This window comes from Corvus hawaiiensis, chromosome 3, assembly GCF_020740725.1.
Source record: "Corvus hawaiiensis isolate bCorHaw1 chromosome 3, bCorHaw1.pri.cur, whole genome shotgun sequence".
Taxonomy (NCBI): Eukaryota; Metazoa; Chordata; class Aves; order Passeriformes; family Corvidae; genus Corvus; species Corvus hawaiiensis.
In genome coordinates this window covers 81,974,067-81,996,998 of record NC_063215.1, presented here as the reverse complement: position 1 = coordinate 81,996,998, position 22,932 = coordinate 81,974,067, and the positions used below count along the sequence as shown (strand labels likewise).

Below are 22,932 nucleotides of genomic sequence, written 5' to 3'. Positions count from 1 at the left end.
GGAACTGTGTTTTCTTTCATGGCCACAGGTCTGAACTACAAGAGCATTCATTTTTCTGGAAAATTTTGAGATATGGATGCTATTTCATTACCATAAATAATTAAAGGCAAATAAGTAAACATTTTGCTTCCAGATAAAAGTGCATGCTGCAGCTGCAGAAATAGATGAAATTGTTTAGTCCAAAATCCTGTAGCAGCTGGATGAAGCCAGGCTGGGCTAGCCAAAGTTAGCACACAGTTTTGAAAGCTTCTAAGTGTAACAAAAAAATCCACCTCAGTAACCATGATGGACTGAGAATTCTCACTGCTGAAAGTGCTTGGGTTTTGCTCCACAGAGAGACAGAGGTGCTGTGCAGCCCCACTGCATTCCCAGAGACACCCGCAGCCACGTGTGTGCCAGACACCTGCCCAGAGCCACTCTGTGGCTGTAGGTGCCAGCCTGGCTTGCAATCTGTATTTCTGCTAATTTACAGATACCTAGAGAAAATTCTTGCCCTGCTGCGTTACAAAAATGCTGCTGATCTGCAGGATTCAGACTCTGAAACAGAAAGATGTGAAAAAGACAAGCAGGCAGGCAGAGCACAAGGCCATTTCCAGGAGTGTCCCAAACTCCAGCTGAAATCTCTAGTAGTTCATACACCCTTGAGCACATACAGTGAGGTTAGACTGGGGGAAGAGGAGGGTGTATGCAAAAAGGAGCAAAATAGGAGCAAAATTAGAGGAAAAACATAAGAGGGGGGAAACCAGATCAGCGGGGGAGCAAGAGGCCAGGAGTCAAAGGATGCATACCTGCTGAAAGACAACTAGAAGCAGACAGCACAGAAAAAGCCTTTACTGGACTGCTCAAGACCTCTCTCCTGCAAGGCCAATAGCTCCAGTCCTTTGTGGATACATGGTAATACCACAGGACTGCACAGCTGTAGAGCAGAGCAGATGGTTCTACAGGTGCCACGAGATGTCTTTGCAGACCCCAACCTGTGTTCCAGGATCAGTAACAGCAGGAGCACTTTTGTCACTAAAGTTACTCGGGTAAAAAAGCTTCCAGCCCTAAAGCATCAGTGCCCTGTAGCTGCACCCACAACACCAGCAAGTGGCTAAAGGCATAAAAGAGGTCCAGAATCCATTATTGGAGTGCATGTAAGGGAAAGCACATCAGCATTTTAAGTGTGGGAATCATCACAAATCCATTTGTAAAACACTTTTCCTGTACCTTGGATTTCCTCCCCTTGTTTGTGGTCCCTCATGTGCCCAGACAAGGCTGGCCCCTGCTGCTGCACCCACAGATGGGCTCCTCAGCCTGCTGAGCCAGCACTGCCAGTCAGAAAGGAGCAAAGATCTTGGTGGCTTGAGACAGGCAAGAAGGATGCTGAAGAGGGGTATGGGGTTTCATGATTTTTACTTAGCAAGAATGAAGTACAAACAACATAGAGAGTCCCAGAGTCAAATCACTTCTGCCCATAACCTTGCTGCTCCTCACAGCCTTGGATTTTCACCTGGTGACTTTTAGCAGCAGAGATGTGAGAAGGCTGTTGTCCTGACTGATAATCTGGTGACAAGGAGGCTTCTCTGGAAAATTGCAGGTCTGAACGCTCTCCACCTGAGATGGTCTGACAAGGGAGGTCCTGCTCAGCGTGACGAAGCAAAGAACTACCTTCTCCCAGTGCTTTCTCTTTAGCAACACTATATTTTTGCTTTTTTCTAATGCCAAAAGCTGATGGGTGAACCAAAGGCAGGGCTAGATGTCATATCTCTATGACATAGGATATCCGTCCTAGTGATGCCTCTTCCGATTTTGTGAAGGCACAGAGGAGACAACCCACATGGGCTGCATAATAGCACCTAGTTCTTCCACTGCCTCAGCCATGGGCCTATTTCATTGTGTTTTGTATTGAATGGCTTAGTGCCAGCCTGCACAAATGAGATCTCATGTCCATTGCTAGTATCCAAATGGTTTCTTGTCATGAGGTAGGAGAACAATATTTAGATCTCTCTCCCTTTGGCATAGAAATTCTGGCCTGTAGGCTCCTTCTGTCTCTCTTGATCAGCCCTGGATTCTACTGTGAGATTTTGTGATTGTTGGGGTTGTTTTCATGTATGGCATACCAAAATTATAGCACCATCTGGCAGAAGGTAGTAGGCCAACTAATTCTACCATTTTTGAAGGATGCTGTCAGCGTTTTCTGGCTTGTTCCAGCAGGATCTGAGACAGACATCTTACCCTAGATGCAAGGAACCCACCCAAAAACTCCTTGCTAGCTGTTCATCCAATTCTGTAATCACAGAGTTTTTGACATTGCTAAAGCAACCTAGCAAAAACAATGTGCTTGAGCATAATGAAGTCACCTTGAAAAATGCTTGAAGCCCTTAAGGCACCCTTTAAATTATGCCTTTAGCTACTCTACATATTAATTTCCAACCATTTCCCAACTGTTTTGATTAGCTATTGATTAGTACACTCAGCAGGTGAGTTCTTAATGGCCACATAATTCACGTGTATCAAAATCTCATTGGATCTTACTTGATTACTTCTTATTATCAATATTATTCATTATTACCAACATATCAGTATTATACCAAAATCACTGCAGTTATTAATCATGAAGTGCAGTTATTAATACTCACATGTACAACCTGGCCTTACAAGTGGATTACCAACATCCCTGCCACTGACACAACCCTTTCTCTGGGACTACAGGGTTCAAACAATTAAGTTAATTCAGGATTAATTCTATTCAATTTCCACATTTAAAAATAGCCTCTTCTGGATTGGGGAGAGGGAAAAAGTTATCATAATCCTTTGTTTATTTATGCCAAGAAAACCATTTGGGCCCACCTTTCCCCTGCTAGCATTTTTGCCAAGCTGAAAACCCTTCAGGATGTTGGCACATTGAGATACACAACAGCATTTCTTAATAACTTCGACATTTCGAATGCAAACATGAATAACTTGAGTGTGTAGTTGGAGGGAGTGGGATAGCCTACTCCAGTCCAGTCCAGTCCCTGTTCTCAGTGCTGTTATGCATTTTTATCTGATGACTCATGTAAAAGTATTTCTTGTAGCAGAGGCCAGAAAACAAGAAACCCTTCATCCCCCCTTAAGACAGTGATTTTATTACAGTGTGAACTACTCAGGCTTGCACCCCCTTGCAGGCTCTCTCTTCACCCCATAAGTTCTTTATTCTTGGCTGCACAGACTAACACAATAAGAGAGATCTAGAGTGTGCCCACCCAAACATGGCCTATGGTTTAGTTCTTTCCTCAGGAGAGACAGATGGAGGCAAAACCCCTTCCTGAGGACAGGGTTCAACAAGAACATTGTTCTCCTGCTACCCTGGTGAATAGTTTCACCTTGGGCAATAACGAAAAGGATTGGTAACATTACCTTGGCTCTGTTTTCAAACCAGCCTGGCAAACCAGGTTTTCTTGCAATGCTGTGTGTGCCTCTGCCTACCTCTCAAATTGCTGAAAGTGTGGAGTCTGAACCTTCTCAGTAAATCAACAAATGCAAAGGATTTTTGCAAGCACTTCAGGAACTCTGCAGACCAAAGTGAAGGCACCTGCAGGGTAAAATGGCTCTGTGTTTAGTTTTGGTCTGAAGCACCTAATTCCCACCTGCAGCAAAAACTACCTAATCCCTTCCTGCACTGGTGATGAAGGAATATGAAAAGCTACAATCTTGTGCAATTGGGAAAAAATACCTCCAAGGTCCTCATGATCAGCATATATCCCTGCTTCTTGGGAGATGGCAATTAGGTGATTCCAGATGAAGCAAGCTAGAACTGAAAACATGGTCTTGTCCAGAAGAATGGAGTAAAGGTACTACTGGATATTCATATCCAGAGATTCTGCAAGAATCTTTGTGCCTAGCAGACTCTTAAAGAGCTTCATATACCCACACTGAGATTAAAAGAGGTAAGTGAATTGCATTGACTGCAGGAGTGTCATCTGGACCTGTGCTTTCCTCTATAGCTTTGGGTACCCACATGTGTATTTAACACATACTTCTTAAAGTACTTTCTTTTCTGGGTTGGATTATTTTTGTATTATCATAAAAGGGAAACAAGACTGAAAACATCTTGATGTGCAGGAGAAGCACAAGAATAAATATAAGATTTAAAGAATGTCAAAATAGTACTACGGTAGGAACACAGAACAGTAAGAAAATTACTAAATGAAATGTAATAAGCCCATTGCTGATAGAAAAAACAGGGCCACGCTGAATAATAAAAATAAAAATAGAACTACGGGCTGTCTGTGCCAATAATCATCTTCTTTGATGCTCAGTGAATGAGAAAAGGCCTCTGGGATAACAAATATACAGCATTTAATTATGTAATAGGATGTAACCTAGTAAAAGGAGAGTGGAAGGACTTGCAAAAATCACTGCAATAAATGCCCTCCCTCACTGATATTTGACAGCCTTCAGCAGCCTTTCACACTGTACACCAGCCAGCCTGGCTGCTGGAAAGAACCACTGCTAGAGCAAAGCTGGGATGGTCCTGGAGGGTGCATGTGTGGCCAGAGGCAGATCTGCTGGGTCCAGCACAAGGTCCCTGCAAGCTGCCCAAGCACAACACACCTCTATATGTCACATCTGCCACAGTATTTGCAAAACAAAGTGTGAAGTCAAGAATAATATCTGGCAGTACAAATGAGAGCATGAACATCTCTTTGTGATGTGACCTGGCAAAGCCTTGTCATGTGCCAAATTTCTAACAGATTCATATCACATTAATGTTTGTACAGTGAATTGGGAGAACTTGGGGCATGCTTTGCACCACTGGTAAACTGCTGTGTGAAATGAACACCAACATCTCTGAGAATGAGCTACCAATCATGAGATAACATGTAGCCTATACAGGGATTTAAAGGGAATAGAAAAGGGGCTTTAGCTTATCCTTGACTGATACCATTTTACCTGACAATCCAGCCCTCAGCTTCCTTTGCTGAAAGGCAGTTGAGTACACCAGCTGACACACATTGTTGTGTGTCCTATCAGAAAAAATCATCCCAGGCAAATGACCAGTTCAAGAATTTGGAAGTTTAACTTCTTAGCTCCATAGATGAGACCCGTATCTCCCCACAGTTTGGAGGAGCTGTTACCAGACCATTCCACATCCTTGGAGTCATGGCAAGGGAAAACATTCACTTTGGAAAACTGATACACCTTATTCTTTGAAAGATGCTATACATTCTTCACAAGAAGCTCTTTAGTAGTTTGACTTCTGAAGGAAATCAGAGCTTTTACAAGAGGTGAAGAACGTGGACTTGGGAAGTGTGGGAAAATGTGACTCTTAGGGGGCTGTGAGAAAAGACCTGGCTAGCACTAGGATAATTAGACAGGTATGTATGCTGATAAAGGAGCCAAAAAGCTTGACACCAGACATTAGAACAGATAAGAGGGAGTCTCTACCAACTCCTGGGCTGCAGCAGTGTTTAGCACACTTGAGTCTTTCTCAGGTTAATTTAGATGTCCTGTTTGCTTATGCCCCACTCACTGTCTCTCTGTAATGGTTGGTGGTGCCCACCCATGTCTCTGTTGATTCACCGTGACCTGAGGAGAAGCAGCGCTGCTGTTCCCCATTTCCAGTCTAACAGAAATCCCATGTTTCAAGCTTCATGTTTTCAGCTTGTTTTATTGGCACATCCCGTAATAACCCAATATGCATTTTCAGCAGGTGCTTTGGCAACAGAAGAGGAAGAGCACAGCCAACAATCAGAAACTTAGCAGGGGTGAATACACCACCAAAACACTTTCCAATTAGAATTCTTACCATGAAGAGGGCAATTGTTGCCAAATGCTTTTTCTCACCCAACCTCCTATGAAAATGGAGCATCACCATGGAATAGCGAAACACGGGGAGTTCCCACAAGGTTAACTCTTACCTGGTTCTCGCACAAAGAGCCCTGTAAACATTTCTCATGCTAGCAGAAAAGAATAGGTCTAGCATATGCATCAAAAAACCACTACCAAGGGTAATCTCTCTGAACTTCTCCTGCAAAGACAACATGGATTTTGGGGCCTTCTCCCCTTTACAAGCATGTGCAATAGAAGTGAAGCTAACAACATTAGTTATATTACCCCAATCTATACCTGGAATGCTATTTCTGGCCTTATAAAATTATAGTTTCCAAATAAGACCCACTCAGTGGTTCAGCTGAATAACCAAAAGACTTTTCCCTAATGCTTCCCTCTGCCAAATCTGGAATAGTACTTCACCCAGCAAGTTCAGTTGTAGTTCAGTGGGCATAGTCAGGTCTAAGGATGCTAAACATATGGTCTCTCAGCTGTAGATCCCAAAGGTTTTGATGAAGAGGACATGCCTCAGCTGCCTCTAATCCTGAAGAATTTGATTGCTTTCTGAGTAGCAGAATGTACCCAAAGAACTTCTGCCATTAAAAAAAAAATAGGCTTATCATATTTTTTTAATATAGTAAGCAAAGTAAAAACTAGCTATTGTCTGGGCAGTTGCAGTCATTAAAGATGTTTAAATTATTTTCTCTGCTTAATCACAACAGTAGGTTTACCTCATGTATTGGTCTCGCAGACTTACGGTATCTCACTGAGCTACCTAAACTTCAAAGGGCAGAATGTCCCGCCACCCTTACCTACAGGTAACAGTAGGAAGCCCTCGTTTTGAACTGAACATTTTCATTTGTTAGGTTAAGGTCAACACAGAAAAGACAGCTTTTCCAGACACCCCAAAAGAAAACCAGCTCATTCCTGTTACCTGTAAATCCTTATATTAGCCCAGGTTACAAACAGAGGATGAACGGCCAGACCAGGTAGCAAGCGGACATGCTTCCCGTCTCTGGCTGCCATCCAGGTGTCCTTCCATGACACCTGGATAAACCCAGCAAGGATTAAGTACTCTCAGCAGGGCCAGGAAACTGGCCTGGTCTGTGTGGCTGGCCTCCCCCTTCAGCACTGCTTTTACTTACAATTATTTCAGGCTTTGTTAACCAGGTGTGGTCAATTTGACTTCCTCAGCAACAAGCTTAAAAAACAAATAATCCAATTAATGGAAGAAGCAGGGTGTAAAAGTGTTTTGAAAGGGTTGGAGAAGCCAAGAGGAGCAGCTGGCACATCCCTGGTGGGACATCTCCTTCCAAACAAGGGCACACAGAAACCCCTTGTTAGCACAGCGGGGACAGCAGTGTGGCTTGCTTTTTGAACCCCGCAGTCCTCAGGACCATGACACATCACTGAGGCTGAAAACCAATACAACAAAGCCCTGTATGCCAAGCAGACATGCAGACTTACAGACCTGCAGTTAAATAAACTCCAGAGACAAATGCTAACAATTGTCGGTGCTGCCCACTTCCGATCCTACAACAACATCTCAACAAGGGCTTATATAAAACTTCTCTCTAGCTCATCAACCCAGCCTTCATTAGGCAGCAACAAAGAAATGTCAGAAGTTATTTAAGAGTATATATTTAGTCCTGAAATGAGTGTTTGTGCTTTAGCTGAGGTGGGAGAGGGGAGTGGGAAGAGGAAGATCGAGAAGTGTTCATAGTTACTCATATGGCAGCCATGGAGAATATGTGTAGGGCTATTCATTCGAAATGTTGTCTTTGATAATGGCATTCAGCTGCAGAAATCCCTAAATATCATTCATAGAGAGAGAGAACTCCTCTGCCTGCCTGGAATAATTAAAATTCAGGGCTTTGTTTCAAATTCCTTGTACCACTACTCCAATTCTCAGCCTCACTGTATAAAACCATGTGACAAAGAAGTTGTGTGACTACAAAAAACCCCACCATGGATACCCTTTTTCAGAAAGACTCACCACAAATATTAACCCTTTCAAATGCGGGATGAAATTCCTCCCAGCCCCAAGTAACAACTCAACATTGGTGTTTATGGCCACAGCAATATCAGCACATGACCAGGCCTGTAAGATTTATTGTTGATGGACTGAGGAAAAAGCTGTTGGTCTTCCCTATTTGATCCTGCCCCACCCAAGCAGCCAGGATCATGCCTGCAGCCTCCTTACAGCTTCTCCCCACAGTACTGAAGGAAGGAGAAACAGAGGGCATCAGAGAGGAAACACCCCGTCTCCCTCCTCCATCATGCCCTTGCTTATGTGTTTATGTCTGTCCCTTGGAGCAAGGAGAGGAAAGGTCCTCCCTTTATCCTAGAGATAAAATCCTATTCCCTTGCAAGCAACAGCAAAATGATTAATTGCAAATTGCAAAGACTTCATCTGCAGGGTCTTAAGATGAGGCCAAGTCACAGAACATGTGAAATGTTGAGAAAGGAAAACACCAAGACCGAGTGCTGGGGTGCTGCAGGATAAGGTTAGTCTCTCTTTTTGAAATTCTTGTGCATAAAACTGTTCTAAAACTTTTTGAAGTTTTGTAGATTAGGAACAATAGCCACACTGACAGCAGTAAATTACACTCTATCAACTGTTAATGGCACAGAACATGCATACACCACTTATACTCTCCCACTGATGAGTGCCTGAGACAGCTCTTAGTCCAATGAGTTGATTTCCACTCTAGAAAACAGTTGAGGCAGAAGTGAGGATAGTGCAAACGTCTTCTGGAATACCAGTCCAAGCACTAAAATCCAGTTCCTAAGTTCGGTCTTCTTCACGCCAACTGACTCCATGGAGGTTCACTTGCACTGTCACGATTTCCTACAGAAGAAACACCAAAGACGTAACAGAATGTTTTCAAAAACTCTTCAAAAACTAGAAAAATAAAGAGAGAAATAAATGAAATCTAGCATTTGTACCAGTTTCCTACAGGTGCTGCTAACCTCTTGATCACTCACTTTCTGAGCACTTCTTGTTTGTATGTCTTAATTTGCATGAACCACTCTTGTAGAAGACCAGAGGTGATGATGGAAAAAATGGCTGTGCAGATGTCCTTTGAATTCAATTTATCTGTTGTTTGTCATTTCTTGGATCCTTAGCAGGCACCAGCCTGATTTTGTGTCCCAACTCTGTGGCCTGCAGAAAGTCCAGGCTTGGAAACATGAAACAACAGGGAGTTTACTCAGAAATTCCCATAGCTAGCCAGAGTTGTTTGCCAAAATACATCACTCACAGTAACACTAATTCCATTCTCCACACCTGCATTGAAAAGAAACAAATGAAGTGACAGACTAAAAAAGAAAAACAATTACTTTCCACAAATTAACCCTATTTACTTATTACATAAAAATCAGGACTTGTTTCAATTTTCTTACTCATTCTTGTACATTGACTTTTTTTAGATGATGAAATATATTCACTCATTGGGGGAAAACAAATCTTAAAAAGAAAGCTGTAAAGCATTAATTTTCTAAAGACCAAAGAAATTCACTTTAAAGCAGCAGAATCTTTAAAGTGTAATTTCAAAAAAAATTAGTGTCTTCTTTGCTGGACTAGAATAGTTGGATGGAAACAATTATAGTCAGCACTTGCAGGTTCTTTACAGGCTTTCTCACGCACTGCCACAAAGTGAGCCTCTGATGGTCTCCTGTCAGGTAACTCCTGTAAGCAGTGATTCAGAGTATATATAGATAATCCTAATCCACAGAAGTGACGGCTGGATGGCAGAAAGCCCGTGAGAAGGACATGTGGAAGGGGAGCTCACCAAACACAGCAGGGGCTGTATGCAGAACCACTGCACCAGAGGCCTCAGCAGCTGCTATTTACAGCTCATCTGGGCTGGCAGCAGCAGCTGCCCTGCTCCAGCACACTGGAGCAAACAGCCAAGGCCGCCAGGGAGCTGTAACACAGGCTAGCATGTAATATTTCACCTTGCAGCTGGCACAGCTTGGTTTCCTACTTTATTAGCTCACTCAGGAGGGGAACACACCATTTTAGGTGTCTCTGCAGGCCTGACACCTCCTTCTCTTAATACTGGCGTGAATCAGGATTGACTCCTCTGTTCCCCCTGCAAGTGCGTTGCACAAGCACAACACGCCAGATGTTTCTCACTGACCATAAATGTCTTTCACTTTATGGTAAGGGACTCACAGAAACTGTCACTAGCACTGAGCAGCCTAAGATAAACTCACCATGCAGAGTTCAAAGCAGTTTTGGGCTGCTCTGCCTTGGTGAGCTGTCAGTGGAGACACAAAAGAGCTGAACCAGAATCCGGATACACCAACGTATGGTTGTGGCTGTAACTCACCAAAATTAACACAACAGAGGCCTCACTCAGCCTTCCTCTGACCTTATTTTTCCCTGGCCTTCTGCCTGGGGCTCGCAACCCCTACCAGGATGCAACAAAAACCATTCGGATTTTGCAAACGGAAGCCCAAGCACTGATCCCAGCACACGTCAGGGTGTTGCAGGGCTGTGAGTGAAGCAGCAGGAAACCTCTCCCTTTTGCCTGGTCCTGAGCCACTTGTCCCCCAGCACATGCATTTTCACAGCATGTGTCTTCAGAACCCTGAGTGATAAGGTGACCTTGTCATAGCCCTTCTAGTACAAGGGGACCTGCCTAGTGGATGAGGCAAGGACTACAGATATGGTCTCTCCAGACTTCAATTAAGTGTTTGACACCATCTCGCACAGCATCCTCCTGGAAAAACTGGTTGCTCATGTCTTGGGCAGGTGGACTCTAATGGGTAAAAACCTGGCTGGATGGCCAGGCCCAGAGATTTGTGGTCAATGGGGTCAAATCCACTTGGCAGCTAATCACTAGTGGTGCTCCCCTGGACCCTGTTTTTGGGTCCAGTCCCATTTAACATCTACACTGATGATCTGGACATGAGGATTGAGTGCACCTTGAGTAAATTGCCCAAGGACACTAAGCTGGGTGGGAATGTTGACCTGCTTGAAGGTAGGAAGGCTCTGCAGAGAAATGAACAGACTCAATGGGCTGAGCACAACTGCAGGAGGTTCAATAAGGTGAAGTGCCAGGTCCGCACTTTGGTCACAACAACCCCCTGCAGCACTACAGGCTGGGGGAAGAATGGCTTGAGGGCTGTTCTGCAGAAAGGGACTTGGGGGTGCTGGTTGACAGATGGCTGAATATGAGTCAGCATGTGCCCAGGTGGCAAGGAAGGCCAGTGGCATCCTGGCATGATTCAAGTATAGTGAGGCCAGCAGGATCAGGAAAGTGGTCATTTCCCTGCACTCAGCATTGATGAGGCAGCACTGCATTCAGTTCTGGGCCCCTTGCTTTACAAAGGACGTTGAGGTGCTGGAGCATGTCCAGCAAAGAGCAGGAAGGCTTGTGAAAGGACTAGAAAACATGTCTTATGAGGAACACCTGAGGGAGCTGGGTTTGCTTAGTCTCGAGAAGAGGAGGCTCAGGTGGGATCTCGTTGCTCTCTACAACCACCTGGAAGGAGGCTGTACTGAGGTGGGGATTGATTTCTTCTACTGTGCCTGCAGTGAGAGGACCAGAGGAAATGGCCCTAACCTGATACAGCGGAGATTCAGGTTTGATATTAGAAAAAAATATTTTCACTTTTAGGGTGGTCAGGCGTTGGAATAGGTTTCCCAGGGAGGTGGCAGAGTTACCATGCCTGGAAGTGTTTGGTGGCTCCGGGTGGCGGTTTAGTGGTTTAAGGATTACAGTGGTAGTGTCAGGTGGATAGTTGGGCTTGATGACCTTAAAGCTCTCTTTCAATATTGACTCTTCTTTGATTCTGTGATTCTATTAATGTCTATGGGATCATGGGCATCCCTCATAGGGCTGGCAAACCCAGAACCTATCAGCAAAATGCTTTTCATTTTTTGCTGGATTAAAAAAAGGTAATTAGCATAGAATCATAGAATAGTTTGGGTTAGAAGGCACGTTTAAGGGTCATTTACTCTAACACTTCTATAATGAGCAGGGAAATTTTCAGGACAATCAGGTTGCTTAGAGCCCCATCCAGCCTGACCTTGAATGTTTCCAGGGATGGATCATCCAGACTGACCTTGATTGTTTCCAGGGTTGGGGCATCCACCACCCCTCTGGGCAACTTGTTCTGGTGTTTTATCACCCTCATTATAAAAAACTTCTTCCTTTTATTAAATTTAAATCAACCTTTCTTCAGTTTAAAACCACTAGCCCTTGACCTACTGCAACAAGCCCTGCTAAGAAGTCTGTCCCTGTCTTTCTTGTAGTACTGAAAGTACTGAAAATACCTTCTCAGACTTGATTCTGTAAGCTCTGCACTTCTCAGCTTTCTTTTCTGTAAAAGCTGCTTGCTTTTCTTTTCCTCTGATACTTTTTAAGAGCATGCATGGGGTTTAATTTTCTCTCTCCCAAAACTATTTTTCACTTCCCTTCATTGTTTGCCCTTCTTTGAAAAGAGCTTTGAAAACCTAAGGTGGAAAATGTCAATTATTGAAATAGTTGGAAAGCATTTACAGTATTTTCCACAGTATAAAACACTCAGAGGAGTTAACCAGAAGAAAATGTAGCAACTTTCCTCTCACAATTCTTTGGGAGATTTAATGCTGGCAATTATAAGAATGCAAATGGTATTTCCAGCTAAACTGTGCTTGTGACGAAGCAATTTATTAGTAGTAGTTTACTAAATTTGGGGATCAAAATACAGAGCTCACCTTATGGTTGTGTCACTGGAGGCAAGGAATGGAGAACAGAGCTTATTCAGACAGATTTATTTTTCTAATAAGATGTGAAGAGTTTTTTTCTTTCTTTTACAAGTAACAAAAGAGCAGCATTTCTTCTCAAGGGTTGATTTCAGAGAAGGATTTAAAATTGCATTAGAAATTTGTGTGGCCCTCAAAGGTGTCATAGAAGAAAGATGACTCTTTGCTACTCTATTTCTACATTACTGAGTTTATAGTTAATTGAATTGCTACTGCATTGAGTGATGTTTATGCAGACTGCCTGTTTTCTGCTTTTTGAGTGGAAATTGATAATGAAAAATAGCTGGCTTATAAAAAAGCATAGATACAGGCTACTGCACTTCAGAAACTTATGTCTACATCTTCTGTCCCTTAGGGTACACCTCACACCTCTGTATGACTGGAAATGTATTGCTCTGTAGGGCTGGAAAATTGATGCCTGGGTAAAATGGTGGAAATGAGCAGCAAAAAGGGGCACAGCCTGCATTCCCAACCTTGACCACTTTGCACACATACAGCAATAAAACCTTGGTCACAAATATCCTGAGGGGGAGGAAGGGAGATGAGTTTCCTGCGTGCAGCCCTGTCTGCTCTGCTGCCCTGGGCAGACAAAAGCCTTTCCAATGTCAGGCTGGTTCACACACAGCAGGATAATTTTTTGAATTAGTGACTGACAGTTGTCTGGAGCTTCAATACCCTCACAGTATTGTTCATAGCAATTAACACTTTGGTGGTGACCAGTTAAACACCAGAAACACTCACTCTCTCCCATCCTGCTGGAAGTGAAAGGAGCACAGGGACAGGACAGAGATGGCAAGAAGGAAAATTGCTGGCATTTCAGCCAGTCGGCTGGGGTCTGCGTGCCCATGGAGGCCCTTGCATCACTCTATATCCTCCTTGTACCTAGATCATAGGTCCTCAGGTGCACCCCCAGCATCTTCCTCTTGCCCCATCCCTCCACCAGGATCACAATTTTCCCCTCCTATATCCCCCACTCTGCCAGCCCCAAGCACCAGGACCCTATGGTCTCACTCCTTTTCTTCCCAATTCAATTCAACCTTGCTGAAATATGGGATGTTCTACCTCCACAATGTGTACCATCTTCCAGAGATGGTGTTGCTGGGACCTGGATCCACACAAAAGGAGATTTACATGGGTGCAACACCATCCAGGAGTTAAGGGAATCTGTGTATTCCCACCCCATAATGAGATCCCTCATTACCACACTGGCACAAGGCCAAGCAACCCCGTTTCCCCTTTCACCAGCTGGATCACTCTTAGAAATTTTTCCTCCCTAGAGGCAAAGGTCTCTACAAGAACAGTGGGCAAGGAGACCCTAGAGGGGGGCCAAGCCACCACCACTCAACTGGGAGAGAAGTGTTAAGCCTTACATGGTGAGTCTGTTCACAGGGTCACATGCAGAAGGGCTTTTCAGGAACTCTGGAAAATACCTGTAAAGAAAATACATTAATCCACACAGTAAACACACTGGCATTTCTGGCCCTGCTGCATGTTTGGACACTTCTGCTTGCCAGGGCAGCACTCTATTTTCTGCCTGTTGCCTCCAGAAACAGCCTGCATTTTGAACAGTCTTCAGTGCTGAGAGCCAGAGCTGGAGGAGACAAGGATAAGGGGACCACAGAGGGGATGCATTCAGTTGCTGGGAAGCAGCCATAAGCTCTCTACTGTGAAGTGGCTTTTACTGGCATCACCTATTTGCTCTGACACCTGATGCCCAATAGAGCATAAACAGAAAACCCATCAGGAAAATAGTCAGGAAAACAGACAGTAACCCTGTTACTGGGTTTACATTTTCCAGGCCTGATTTGCCGTGAATAGTTGAGCTTTACTGCCAAGGTAAGGGGCACTAGGATCCAAAGTGAGACCTGGTATTCTTGGCGAACTGAATTAACAGCGGCAATGATAGCACGTGACTTGCACTGGAAGTGGGTAGACAGGGAAAGCATGCTGAAAAAGCCATTTGTATTTTCTGAGGGCTCTGGTCCTCAGCTGCAAATTTCAACACCGAATCCACCACTGCTGAGACTTTTGATTAACAAAGAGCACTCTCCTGAATAGATTATTTTAGTCCTCATAAAAGAAGTCTTATGGTGATGAATTAGGTTTTATACGAGGTAGTAGAGCAATGAAATATACCCCACTTACCTGGGAAGACTCAATCCCTACCTACACTGGATTCTAGATGAACAAAGTCCACATGCTGCACTTCTTACAGACCCAGTTCTGTTCAGTCACGATACATTTCTGTCTGCAATAACTACAAGTTTTGCCCAAAAAATGGTACCTAAAATTGATTTCCATTGTGGCAGCATCTTGGTTTCTGATAGCAGACTAGAGAGATACAAACATCAGAGTCCACCTCCATAATATCACAGCTTTTAAAGCTGGTTGCACATCTTCAGATTCAAAGATCTGGGGACACAATCAAGGCAAACTCCTCTTCAGTATCACCCTTGGTCTTTCCTGATCCCAAACATGATGGAGGCTTTTCCAGCCCCTGCATTTACTGATCACTTCATTTATGTTTCAACATAGCATTCGTGGCAGCCTCTGTTCTAAATCAGGCATTGGGAATATGGGGCGCAGGAGGTATGGGTAGATTCAGCTGCATGGCAAAAATAATGATTTCCTGATGCACATGGTATCTCTGTGTTGTACTTCAAGTGCATCCTCCACCTCTTTTCTTTTTTCCTATAGAGATGTATTTTGAAATAATTAAAGGAAAGCAATATCTGGGCATTGCTTCTTTCTGCTACAGTCCAAATTTATAAGCAAATGCACCAGACTTGTTGGTCCTAATTAGTATTGTCTGCATGCCCACAGCTAATGCAGTACATGTTAAAATGCTCTCAGAGTGGACAAACACCGAACAGAGAGTAGTAACTTCTGAGTTTGCTCAAATGCCTCATTAGATTCTCCTTCCAAGCCCAAGTTCACTTTTCCTCATGTCTTTTGACAATTATAGAGGCTAGCAAGGTCAAAAGTTTCCAAAAGTGACCACGCAGAGCTCTAAAGAAACTCCCAACAATTAAAATCCATGACAGTTAAAATGGTCACTGTTCAACTGGAAAGACTCAAGCTCTTCATGTATCAGTCACAGCAAAAGGGTCCCTTTCCTGCTCCCCACTATGAACCTTCATCCTTGGAGCCTGTGAGCCTACCCAGCTGGGATAGGGATAGCAGGCTCCCAGGGACCCATTCCCCTGCTTTATGCTGCAGAAGACCCAGGGTAAGACGTTTATCAGCTCTCTCTTAAACATAGCCCTGGCAAACCTAAAAAAGCTGATTTTGTCATCTTTTATCACTTTTTTTCCCCTCTGAGGCATAAAAATGAACAGGGGACTTGGGACTTTCTGACAGAGACCAACTTCTCTACAGTCTCAGGAAACATGGCCTTTGCCATCTTCTCTGAGAAACACACAGTGGTTCATATTTACACAGTGTAAGTTTGGTACACATCCATTTGACCAAGCATGCCAACATTTTGTATTCATTTGGCCCATGATGTCTCCTCATTCATAAAAAAGCAAAAACAGAGGCCTGGATACCCAGTTGCTCTAATTATTTAAAGGAGTTTCTGATGCTGGCAAGGTCTACAGCACACATAATTCAGCCTCCCTACCTTTCTCAAAAACTAGACAAACACGTCAGTGTATTTTATACAAGCCTTACAGGACATTGGTTATTTTATTTACCTGAGGCCAATTTCAATATAAGTGCTTTAAGAAGCTAAAGCCAAATAATGTTAACCCCCTAATTGCCTTGACATCCCAATTATACTTTTAAGTTCCCACTCTGTTCTCTCTATGACTTGTTTTTTTCAGGTATAAATGGTTTTCAAGAACAATTTGCCTTAAGCGTAATAATGCATTAGTTAAGATTTTACTTCACAGAGTTTGAGAAATGTGGAAAAACTGCAGAATTTGAACTCCACTGCCACTTGCTAGGAGTTAACTCTAACTTATGCAACCATGCTGGCTTTGAACAGAGACAGCACTGCCAGGCTGTGTGTGACATCTTGAGGTGTTTTAAGATTCTGGTCTCTGATTCCTGTGGTAATATTTGGTTGAAAAGGCTTGAGAGTAATTGCTTGAGAGCAGAAAACTTGTTCCTTTTTGTTTAAGCACCTGGATAGGATTAGATGTGACATAGCTACATGTTGTCTTGCAGAAATCGTTTAATTTTTCTGTTTTCTGTCCTTGTATGAGGAGTCAGGACTGCCTTACTAAGCCCACAGTGATCAGCTGAGGAGATACATTCACCAGTTTCTGTGTAATGGTCACAAGCCAGTTAGTTCAGTCTTGGGTCTTATATATTTCCTACTCATAATCTGGAGAGCAAATGATTTCATGGTTTTAGAAGAGTAGCCACAGCCTCGTGCCAGAAGAGCAGTGTGCACCTTGGGTCCCACAAGTGGGACAGAGATCTGGTATGTGAGATACTCTCTACTTTCAAGTGGGAAAAATTTCCCAGACAAAGTTTAGATTTCTCTAAAAATTGTGCAGGCATATCTTGTTTTATAACATACCTGAAGAGTATTTTCTTTGCCTATACCTACAGCAGTGGGGCCAGAAATTCCTCCTGAGTGTTGGGGAGATGAACAGAATGGCTTGGGCTGCAGTACACACCTGGTCCAAAGGATCTGTATGCCTGTCAACCCTTTGCACAGACCTCTTGGAAGCAGTTTATGTCTTTGAAATCACCATCCTCTGCTCTCACTTAGACGTTGACCTACTCTGTGAACCTACTACACGGTAAAACTTTTCTCTCTTCCTGTTTCAAAAAAAGTTTGACCTGTTCATGTAACTCACTACAGAAAGGCCAGACATGATCAAAATATTATGGACCAAGTCAGTAATGAACTTGGATGGAATTTGGACATGTAAGTGCAAAAAGTGCAAAACTACAGGTTTCCCTGATGGTTCCCTCACAGTAGACTCTTCTCAGATCAGGGGCCATACCAGCTGGTGAGCATCAAACATGTGAATTTATTTGCATTTCAAAATAGGGGAGGTTTCCCCTGTATCATTTACCTGTGAATGACTGCATGAAGAGAGAGGGAAGCACAAGGGATCTTACATTTTTGTATTGGCTGAAATATATAAGTCCACTAATTATATTATTAAAAAATGCTTTGTTAAAAATTGTTGAAGTCAGATTTTAATGACAATTAAATTAAGTGCAGTGATCTTCCCTTCAGTGAAGTCAGATTTTCAGCTGCTACCCACCATGGCCTTTACCCAGCTGTTACCCAAAGCAATGTTTTTTAAACAAACACTGTGTGCCTTGAAAATTCTGTATGACAGATGATCTCAAAATGAAGATTTATTTAAGGGTCTGTGACTAAGGTCCATCAGCAAGTGTCTAGTCTTCCAGGTTGCTGCTACCTCTGTTTGAAAACACCAAAGTGAGTGCTGGCCAGATTATCTCCTCTGTCCATGCTAACACTGCTTACATACATCATATCTCTCTTTCTGCTGTTTTATCTTCCAGAGTGAAGGCAATATCTGAGTAGGTCATTAAATTTTATTCAGAATGTTAAGAACCTTCTCAGCTCTCTTTGACTCTCTGGTCCTATTCACTGCCTGCTTCAGGGGACAGATTAGAGGTCTGCGTTATTTTGCTTTCAGGATTTGTCTCAATGGATCATGTTAAATCCTGCTTCAACTAACATGCAGATGAAAATACAGTATAGTAAAACTTAAAAAATACTACCACAAACACTACCAAGAGTTAGCAGAAAACTCAGGTGGAGGCCTTAGATAGAACAATGGTGGGAGACATGAACACATACGGATACAGAGCACTTGTCTTCCCCTAGACAATCGTGTTCAATACTTATTGTCTTCAAATTAGTGGCTTCCTGACTGCACAGCCATCTCCTTTGCAAACAAATCTTTCCCTGTGGCAAATTCCAGCACCAAAGCAGAGCCATTCAATGTGGTCTACCTCTTGTTCCTGCTCTTTGTGTTGCCAGCTCTTGGGTGGCTGGAAATTGCCTCTGTCAGGAAAGAGCACAGGGAACGGCACTCAGAAATGTTGTGATAAAAAGAGACAGTCAGTGCCCTTCTCAGTGTTTTGTTTTGATACTCTTCAGTTCTCCATTACAAACAATAATGAGAGGCTGAATACCCTGAATAATAACAAACCAGATAATTTTCTTTTTCTGCCCACTCAGTGTTTCTGCTACACAGTTCCCGGGATGCTCATTGCCAGGATGCCAGGTTAGCTCTCAGACAGCAATACAGAAATGTGCCACCCAAATGGCAGCATTCTTGACCCTGAGCCAGGAGTGGACCCAGCAAGGCTGGGAGAAAAAGGTGGGTGCAGAGTGGACAGGGCTGCACCACTGCTGTGTTTCTGGAAGCAACAAAGCTCTATTCTCACACCACTGCCTTTGAGCAAAGTCCTGCCAGGTCCACGCTGGCTCTTTGCCCGTGGTACAATTTACCCACAAATAAGGTAATTCATCCATGGAAAATGAACAGTGGATCTATCAGCTGTTTCTTTTGTAAAACTGCCACCCTGCAGCAACACCAATGAAGCATGACCTTGGTGTAGGCACTGTTGCTCTTGCTTTGACACCTTGTCGACAACGTTCCACATGCCAACAGCTACAACCCTCAGTGAGCTGACGGGGGTACCAGAAGCTGAACCTCAGAAGGACTTTTTGCCTGTACCAGCTATCCCAGTCATCTGCTGTGTCTGGCTTCTCAGTTCCATCACTCAACACCATTCCAGCCAGTTTGATGCAGTGCTGCTGTGTGCTCTGCGGGTGCAGCCTGAGCCTTTGTCACCCAACCATGGTTTGGTTTGCCAGAAGCTCAGTCTTCAGTACTCTCACTTGCACTGGTTTGAGATCAAGACTCTTTGGTAATCCACTGACCTGAGACTTTAAAGCAATACAGGCAACTCAGCATCTACATAGATTCCCATGGATTTCTGCAAATAAGCTGCTTGAATGGAAAGGAAGTGGCTAAAGACCGGTGAAGGTTTGTGCCCAAAGATTTTTGAGTCTATCTATCAGCATCTGCAGGTAAGGAGTTGTCATGGGGACTTCAGCCTTTCATCAGCACTGGAAAATGACACATAGCCACTTAGCTACAAAACCCCAGTATTTAGATATTTGTCTCCTAGTACTTATATAATTCTAAACTTGTAGTCCTAAAGTCTCGGTCCTTTTGTCCTCATTATTTAGATAATTAGACCTCACAAAGCCTTATGAAAACGGTGATGATATTCTGAAATTGTTAACTTGAATTAATAAGACTTGAGGGGGGAGAGTGTTTCAGGGTTTTTTCGGTAGATCTTCTAGGTAGAACTACTAACAGACTTGCTGTCTGAAGAGGCTTTCTGCCAGTCCACAGCATCCTGCCTTGCATGGACTCACCATGGCAAGCCAGAGCTCCTCTACTAAGAGAATCAAATGAATTATGGATCATTATATCTTAGAAACACAGATGGAACTTTTTGATAAACTTCTGATATTGTACTGTTTATTAATATGTGGAGCTGTTACACAGTTTCTGCAGGTACTGGAGTAGATATTTACAAGTACCAGGTAACCACTTTCCCTTTAAACTAAACTCATTTAGGGGATTTCTGAATCAGGAACTGTATGTCTTTCTACTGTGTCTTTTGAAGTTAATCTCCTGTATTTATACTAGATTTTTTTTTCATCAATAATGATCTTAGATAAAACAGTGTATATTCACCCATGGATATTGTCTATGCACTTCCGAATACCTTGATGGAATTGCAAATTATAGTTTACATTCTAGTATACTGGAATATTATACCAGCACTTCCTGTGATAATCTCGTAAATGCTATGATCTTTATTATCTCAGTAAATTTTTCTTCTTGAAGTTACCCAGGAATTTTAGGAGATCTTCATACAGATACTTAAAGAAATTAGTCATTTTATATATCTCATTTGGCCAGATCACAATGAGTACCAGTTTAGTAGCCTTTGGGAGCATTTTATTAAATTCTCACATCCAACTTCATCAGAAAGAACCCTCATGCCATACTTCTACTTCTCTGTGCCCAGACTCACAGGCTTATTCTGTCACTAATCCTCTGACTTCAGGGAAACTGCTGGGGGAATATGATGCTATTCACATAACTAAAGGCATCACAGTCTGTCTCTTCAAAAGATATTTTTTCTCTTTAAACCCAACCTGCACCTAACTAACCTGGCAGCAATAATTTTTAGAGCTGTGTGGTTTACTCTCATCTACTTGTTCTAGTCGTTCCACTACACTGCTGATCTGCACAGGGAGACTGAAAAAAAATGAGCCAAAACATCAGTTGAGTAAACCTTCACTTCACAAAAGAGAAAAACTTGACAAATCTGACAGGCTAGTGCAAAAGGAGCATAGAAATCCCTACCAAAAATATGTGGGAGGGAACGTATATTTAAAATAGGACCGCCTAATTCAGCTGCTAAGTCAGTGTAAGGAGCTCTGTACGTCTGTGTGTGAGGGAGGGAGAGGGAAAGACAGAGAGGGAGAGAGGAGCAGAGGGAGGGAGGGGGGGGAGAAAGAGACCAATGTGCCTTTCACAGAGCTGGGAGCTTGATGGGAATGTTTGATTAGCTCCTCTCTGAAAGAAAAAAGGTGTCCAGGCCTCCCTCTGCTGCCTGCCTCTTTTTCTGTAAAATAATGTTGGCTGGAGTTCGGGGTACAGAAAAGCTTGGAAAAAAATCCACTCTCATACTGTGTGGAGAAAAGGAATAAAAAGTTGCGCACACCTCAAGCAAGGTAATTCTGATGTTGTTTCTCTGCTATATTTATTTAGGGGGGAGCGGGGGAAGTTGTGTTTTTTGCCTGTTGATAATAGTTAAATATTTTCACTGCTGAGAAACTGTAGGGACATGATGTTTTATTTAGCATTCCAGCTGTGCGCTTAGGATCAAAGACCTAAGAAGTTGAAGACATAAAAGTAGAATGAAATTGTACTTTACTCATATATACTTCATGAAGTATTTATGAAAGCATTAAGCCCCTGCTGTTAAAGTGGACACATATACTCATTCCCTGAACAGCAAGAGCTTAGCTATATGATAAAGAATGGTGTGTATAAGCCACACACCAATAGATATTAATTCAAGCCTCCTGTTCAAATAGTGTATGATAGACAGTGCAACTTGTTCCTAAGTTTAAAACTGTTTTGCTTTCAAGACTTTTTCACGAAGTCTTTTTGATCAATAAGAAGGTGTGTCCTGTATCATTAATTAACACTACCTGGCACTGGGGAACACTAATCTCCAAGGCACAGAATGGAAAATGGTATTATTCCAGTGATGTGTGTTTCTGTGGCGTGAACTCCCTCGCTAATGGATAGAGATGTATGAACAGTACAGTAGCCTAGACTCTATACAGCCTTTTGTGATGAGTGCTTGTTTTGGTGGTGAGGCTCCAAAAATGAATAGCATTGTCAAGCCTGCCACAGCCGCTCAGCTCTCTGTGGAGAGATTAGAGTCTGGATAAGTCTCTTCAAAATGTGATTTCTCTCCGCTAGTACAAACATGAACCAAATGCCCCAAGCTAAATATCAACTCTAGTTAATATTTTGTTCCTAGAGTTTATGGCAACTACACCACATTCAGAGCAAAAAGCAAAATTACAGATTACAGAGGCAAGTCCTCCTTAGAGCACACTGCTTTTTCTCTTACCTCTCCAAAATGTAAACAAAACACCAAAACAAAAGAAAACATACACAGGGAAAAATGTGTTTAGATGGCTGTTAAAATACATTTTACTGAGAAGAGCCATGGGGTTGTATGTGTTTATAGCTTTTGTTTTCCTATATGCATCCTGAAATTAAAAACACTTTGCATTTGTCTACACTCAAAGAAAATCTATGTTTTTCTGTATCTGTATTATCATATTCAGACTTTACTCAGTTCATCACTTGAATGACAGTCATGGATGTAAGACTGATCTCTTTCAGAGATGCACAGAGAACTCAAGCAAAAATAACTGCATGACAAACACATTAATTTTCAAGTATTAAGTTAGTATCTTATATTAAACAGACTTATTTTGCTTGCATTTTTTATCTAATCCTTTGAGTTGCTGGGGTTGTTCTCCCCAGGATGACTTCCTGTCTTTTAGCTATTCAGGACATAAAAAGCATTTATTTAAGAAGAAACTTTGAATGTATTGCTAATACTGTGTTTCCACCTGTAGTAGTAATGTTATGTTCTTAACTTGCCTTTAACTTGTTCCTACCTTTATTTTATGTAAGTCACTTTTCCCCTAGTGGTATAATTACAGCACTTACCGCTGACTGGCTGAACCAAGCAGTTTTACTAGCTACACGAGCTTTCCTCACACTTGGAATGCAAGAGAGATACTCGACGTCGATTCT

General features: G+C 42.7%; 1 protein-coding gene and 1 long non-coding RNA gene across 12 annotated transcripts in view; one reads left to right on the top strand and one right to left on the bottom strand.

Annotated features, from left to right (window-relative positions):
• Positions 1 to 7,089: 7,089 nt before the first annotated feature.
• The window catches only part of LOC125323622, a 57,273-nt gene continuing 41,430 nt past the window's right edge, over positions 7,090 to 22,932 (bottom strand). The window contains exons 6-8 of one of the 2 annotated variants that reach the window (XR_007202582.1): positions 13,927 to 13,986; positions 8,746 to 9,085; positions 7,090 to 8,647 (exon numbers count right to left, since the gene is read on the bottom strand). This is a non-coding gene — a long non-coding RNA (uncharacterized LOC125323622). The remainder of the gene's footprint in view (positions 8,648 to 8,745; positions 9,086 to 13,926; positions 13,987 to 22,932) is intronic. The other variant, XR_007202583.1, reaches the window with a different exon arrangement.
• The window catches only part of VIT (vitrin), a 54,610-nt gene continuing 52,785 nt past the window's right edge, over positions 21,108 to 22,932 (top strand). For all 10 annotated transcript variants that reach the window (XM_048298762.1, XM_048298768.1, XM_048298767.1 and 7 more), the window contains exon 1: positions 21,108 to 21,320. The gene's annotated coding sequence lies outside the window, so the exon portion shown is untranslated. The remainder of the gene's footprint in view (positions 21,321 to 22,932) is intronic.